We start from the raw sequence: 6,000 nt of genomic DNA on the forward strand, positions 1-6,000 counted from the left end.
GAAGTAATCACTCCAATTAATCTAGTACCCATATGACACTATACATAGTTAATTATAATATTATTGACTATATTCCTTATGCTATACTTTACATCCCCATGACAATTTTCTAACTACAGATTTGTACTTCTTAATGCCTCCCCCTTTTTTTAGACATCTCCTACCTCCTCTCCCATCTGGCAATCATTAAAATGTTCTCTGTTATCTATGAGTTAGCTTCTGTTTTGCTTGTTTGTTTATTTTGTTTTTTAGATTCCACATATAAGTGAAATTATATGGTATTTGTTTTTCTCTGTATGACCTATTTGACTCAGCATAATATCCTCCAGTTTCATCCATGTTGTTACAGATGGCAAGATTTCATTCTTTTTTATGGCTGAGTAGTATTCCATTGTACATATGTACCACTTCTTCTTTATCCATTCATCTATTGATGGACGCTTAAGTTGCTAAAGCCATATCTTGGCTAAATAATACTGCAAGGAACACACGGATGCATATGTCTTTTAGAATTAGTGTTTTTGGTTTCTTCGGTTAAATTCTCACAAGTAGGATTACTGGGTCCTTCTTTGTCTCTTGTTATAGCATTTGTTTTAAAGTCTATTTGTCTGGTATAAGTATTGCTACCCTAGCTTTTTTTTCTCATTTCCATTTTCATAAAATGTCTTTTTCCATCCCTTTATTTTCAGTCTCTGTGTGTCTTTCAATTTAAGTAAGTTTCTTGTAGGCAGCATATGTAAGAGTTTTGTTTTCTTATCGATTCAGCCACCCTACATCTTTTGATTGGAGCATTTAATCCATTTAAATGAAAACAAATTGTTGATAGATCTGTAGTTATTGTCATTTTATTCTTCATATTTTTTATCTTTTTTTTTCTTCTTCTTAAAGAAGTCCCTCTAACATAACAAATTGTTGATAGATCTGTAGTTATTGCCATTTTATTCTTCATATTCTTTATCTTTTTTTTCTTCTTCTTAAAGAAGTCCCTCTAACATTCCTGTAATACTGGCTTGGTGTTGATGAACTCCTTTAGCTTTTTTTGTCTGGGAAACTCTTTACCTGGCCTTCAATTCTAGATGATAACTTTGTTGGGTAGTCAGCTTAGTGGTAGTTCCTTGCTTTTCATCACTTTGAATATTTCGTGCCAATCCCTTCTGGCCCTCAAAGTTTCTGTTGAGAAACTAGCTGACAGTCTTATGAAAGCTCCCTTATAGGTAACTAACTACTTTTCTCTTGCTGCTTTTTAAGATTCTCTTTGTCTTTAAATTTTGACATTTTAATTATGATGTATCTTGGTGTGGTCCTCTTTGGGTTTATCTTGTTTGGGACTCTCTGTGCTTCCTGGCCTTATATGTCTATTTCCTTCTCCAGATGAGGGAAGTTTTCAGTCATTATTTCATAGGTTTCTAATCTCTTGTGCTCTCTCTCTTCTTCTTGTACTCTATATTGCAAATGTTGGAATACTTGATGTTGTCCCAGAGGCCCCTGAAACTATCTTCATTTTTTTTTTATTCTTTTTTCCTTTTGCTGTTTTGATGGAGTGGTTTCAGCTACCTTATTTTCCAAATTGCAGATTTGATCTTCTGCTTCATCTTACTGTTGATTCCCCCTAATGTATTATTCATTTCAGTTATTGTTTTCTTCATTTCTGACTGGTTCTTTTTTATGTTTTCTATCTCTTCATTGAAGTTCTCACTGAGATCATTGAGCATCCTTATAACCAGGGTTTTGAACTCTGCCTCTGGTAGATTGCTTGTCTTCATTTTGTTTAGTTCTTTTTCTGGAGTCTTGTTCTGTTCTTTCATTTGGGACCAGTTTCTTTGTCTTTTTATTTTGGCTTCCTCCCTGTGTTTGTTTCTATGTATTACATAGAGCTGGTATGTCTCCCACTCTCAGTAAAGTAGCCTTATGTAGTAGGTGTCCTGTTGGACCTAGTGACATAGTCTCTCTGGTCACCCGAACCAGGTAATCCAGATGTATCCCTTGAGTGCGTTGTATGTGCCCTCCTGTTGTAGTTGAGCTTTGATAGCTGTTTGTAAGTCAATGGGAGGGACTGAGCCTCAGGCTGATTGTTTTTGAGGACTATAGTGGAGGAGCTGTTGTGCAAAGGCTGACCCTACAGAGCAGGATATGCTTTAGCAGGGCTATGATGTCTGCCAAATCTGCTCTTTGGGCATGTCTTCTGTGGAGGTGGTTGGATGTGCTCTGGTGTGATCTGACACTGGCCACTGGGCATGTTGGTTCTGGGGCCTCTTAGAGGGGCTCTGTTGCAGGCCAAGACAGATCATTTGTATGGAAAAGTCACTGGAAGCAGCTTGTGTGGACATGCAAATGAGTGGGGCGGGATCTCAGAGAATCACTAGGGCAGGGTGAAGGTGTTAGCCAGGTTGATGGAGACTCAGATATGGTACGTACCTGCACATGCAGACTGCTTGGGCGGGGGCTCAACAGAGAAACAATGGTTTCTGCCAGCACTTCTTTCTGGGATAAAGCTGGCCCTCCAGGCCTCGCCCTGAAGCCAGACAGTTCAGTTCCTCCCTATATGTCCCTAGCACTTTTTCAGCTGCCTGCCCCAGTGCTGGAACTCAGAGCAAGTGAGTCCGTCATTGAGTAAGTTCATGCACAGGCCCTTTAAGAGGAATGACTTGCACTCCAGCTGCCCTCTATCTCACTCAGCCACAGTCTCTGCTGATTTTTACAGCCAGAAATTATGGTATCTTCTCTCCTCAGCGCTGGACCCCTAGGCTGGGGGGCCTGGTGTAGGACTGGGACCCCCTTGCTCCTTACAGGGGACCTCTACAGCTGAGATATCCCTCTTGATTTTTAACTGCCACACATGGGCGTGGGATCGGCTCGTTCTGCATCTCCACCCCACCTACCAGTCTCAAGGTAATTTCTTCCATATATCCTTAGTTATAGGACTTCTGTTCAGCTAGAGTTCAGGCGATTCTCAATGATGGATTTTCTGAAGTTTAGTTGTAATTTTATTGTCACCTTCATTCTTGAAGGACATCATCACTGAATATAGGCTGGCTAATATTTTCTTTCCATTGCCTTCTGACTTCCATTGTTTCTATTAAGAAGTCAGCTTTCAATTAGATAGTTCTTTTTTTTCATCCCCTCAGGCTGCATGTAAGATCTTCTCTCTATCGTTTGTTTGTTTGTGTTTTTTGAAGTATGTTACTAAAGTGTATGTATATATGGAAATGATGTATATACATATATGTATATATGTTACCTATATTTTTAATGTACTTGGCTTAAGGATATGGAACTTCTTAAATCTATGGTTTAATATTTTTCAGCATTTTTGTAAAGTTCTCAGACATTATCTCTCTAAATATTGTCTCTGCCTTGTTTTTATTCTCCTCTCCTTGGATTCCAAGTATATGTACGTTAGACTCATTATATTCTCTCTGTTTCTTAATGTCCTGTTTTCCATTATTTTGTCTTTCTATCCTTCATTCTGGATATTTTCTTTTTACCAGTTCATAAGTTCAATAACTATCTTTTCAAATTAATTTAATTATTAAATACTTCTATTGAGTTTTTAAAGTGTACTTTTGTGTTTTTCAGTTATGGAATTTTCTTTCTTAAATAATAGTTCTCTTCTCTGCCGAAATTCTCAATATTATCTTTTTCACACATGCATAGATATTTTAAAGTCCATGTCCAATAACTCTTATTTCTGCAGTTTCTGTAAGTTTGTTTCTATTCTTATTTTTTTTCTTTTAACTTGTTTACTTGTTGTGTGCTTATTAATTCTTATTGTGTAGTGAACATTATTTTTGAAAAATCGTTTGGTAAAATAATTTTAGGACTAGAATACTATCACCTTTCTTCAGAAAGGATTTATGCCTGATTAAGCTATGTGTCTAGGGATACCAACACTTGGAATTACCTAATTCAGTTTTAGACATTGAGATAGCTTGAAGCTGAGTTGTAGTCTCCTTGTGAGCAATATACTTCTGTTCCCTTGGCTGGATGCATATTTTCAATTATTTCAACCTAAAGAAAGTTGGTTCATCAGGCCAACACCCTATATATTGGCTCACCCCTATGTTGGTGAGCTTTATACTCCCATCCAGGTACAGTAAGCTGTGCAATGTGCCACTCAGCCTTTCAGCCAATTTCAATAGAATCAACACAAATCCCAGAGGAGAAGTGGCCCCAACTTCTTGTTTTACCAATCTAGGTCCCTGATCTCTCTCCTAGATCTTTTCCCAGTAATTCCTCCTGATATTGTTAGCTCATTAATAAGAGCTAAGGATGCATTCAAGAACAGTTTTAAAATATTTTATCTACCTTTTATATTTGTTCTAAGCAGGGAGGTTTTAAATTACTGAATTCTCCATAAGTCTTCTTAGGACTTTTAGCAGAGGGACCCTTATCACCAGCATTCATTCTTTAATATTTAATATCACATTATCGTAGGCACAAGTTGTATTTGAAAATATCATTGATGCAGGGGAGAGAGAGACAGACAGACATACAGACAGAGAGACAGAGAGAGACAGACACAGAGAGGCATTGGGTATGTGGACACAGGAGTTTGTGGCAACTTTAGACTATGATCGGCCTTCAGTTGCAGCTCTTTGTTTCAGAGATTGACTTGAGCAAGAAATTTTGTTTTTTTCTTTTTTTTAAAAAAAGGTCTTAATACTATGAATCTCATAGGATCCTTTCAAAATGAATCAAGTCTATATGGATATATTTCTCTTGAAGTTATAATAATGTATTTAAAATATCTTCTAAAAGAGGCTGGCTGATTGTAAGAGGGTTGAGAGGCTATTCACGGAGAGCTAAAGATGAATTCCAGAGGACTTGGATCTCAGCTAAAGAGCAGTAGTCCAGTTACTGAAATTCAGCAAGTGGACCTTTTGAAAGTCATGATCTTCTTCAAAAAGATTTTTCTTGTGTGAAAAATGAACTTTTGCCCAGTCATCTTCTTGGATTATTAGTAAAAAATTTCCAGTTCAACCAAAATAAAATGAAATTTTCCACAGTAAGAAACATTCAGGGTGTGTTTGCTTCACTAAAAATGCAAATGGAATTCAAGGCAATGCAGCAGGTTCAGCATCTACTATTTATCTTTCCAAGCTCAAACCTTTCACTGCATATTTTGAGGGGTAAGGATGAGACTACTGAATTTGAAGATATTCTTAATGACCCACCACAAAGTGAACTAATGGGAGAACTACACTTGATAGTGGGCTGTGAACTTGATTTGCTGTAATGCAGTGTGCTGTTCATGAAAATACAGAGAGACTACATTTTGTTTATAGTCATCTTTTTACTATAATTTTATAGACACAACATTAAAAGTACTGACACATTTGAATTGTTGCCTAAATAGTATCTGATCACCTGAAATTATTTGGATCTTTGTTATATGGCCAGGTGACAGTTCGAAAGCACTAGAAATGGTTGTAAAACTCTTGATTTGTATTAAAACAGCTTTTTATGTCTTTAAAAATTTGTTGCTAATGAATATTATAAAACCATCCTCAGGTTCCAATTCAAACTATTTTCTAGGTATTCCATAAATTTAATTTTGAATAACCATCATCTGTATTTGAGTCTGCAGCCTTTACCAGTAATCTTTCAGAGTAATCACCTGTAACCGATTTCACTGTCAACACTTCAAATTAAGTACACAATCAGATACTTATATTTTACCTTGTTTCAGTATAGTCCATTAGTGCTCATAAGAATAATATTGGCTTTATTGAAGCTACTTTAGAATTATAGCTATTTGATTGTTTCAGGCTGAAAAGTATATGTTCAGAGGTTTTGATTTTGGTCTTGTACTTTAAGTGAAAAATTAAATAAAGCAGCCATCAAATGTCAATTAAAAAGAGTCTTTAAAAGAGAAGTGAATATTAAGCCCTAAAATGTATTTTAGATTTAGACTTCCAAACTCAGGCAATTTGGAAAATAACTAAAAATATTTTTGTGACTAAGGAAGCTTTTTGGAGCTCCCTGTCATTACCTGGCTTA

At 36.3% G+C, this 6,000-nt stretch overlaps 1 pseudogene; it reads left to right on the top strand.

Moving 5' to 3' along the window:
• Positions 1–4,808: 4,808 nt before the first annotated feature.
• Positions 4,809–5,236, top strand: LOC102898846 (annotated as a pseudogene).
• The last annotated feature ends 764 nt before the right edge of the window (positions 5,237–6,000 follow it).

This window comes from Pteropus alecto, unplaced genomic scaffold (assembly GCF_000325575.1).
Source record: "Pteropus alecto unplaced genomic scaffold, ASM32557v1 scaffold135, whole genome shotgun sequence".
Classification (NCBI taxonomy): domain Eukaryota; kingdom Metazoa; phylum Chordata; class Mammalia; order Chiroptera; family Pteropodidae; genus Pteropus; species Pteropus alecto.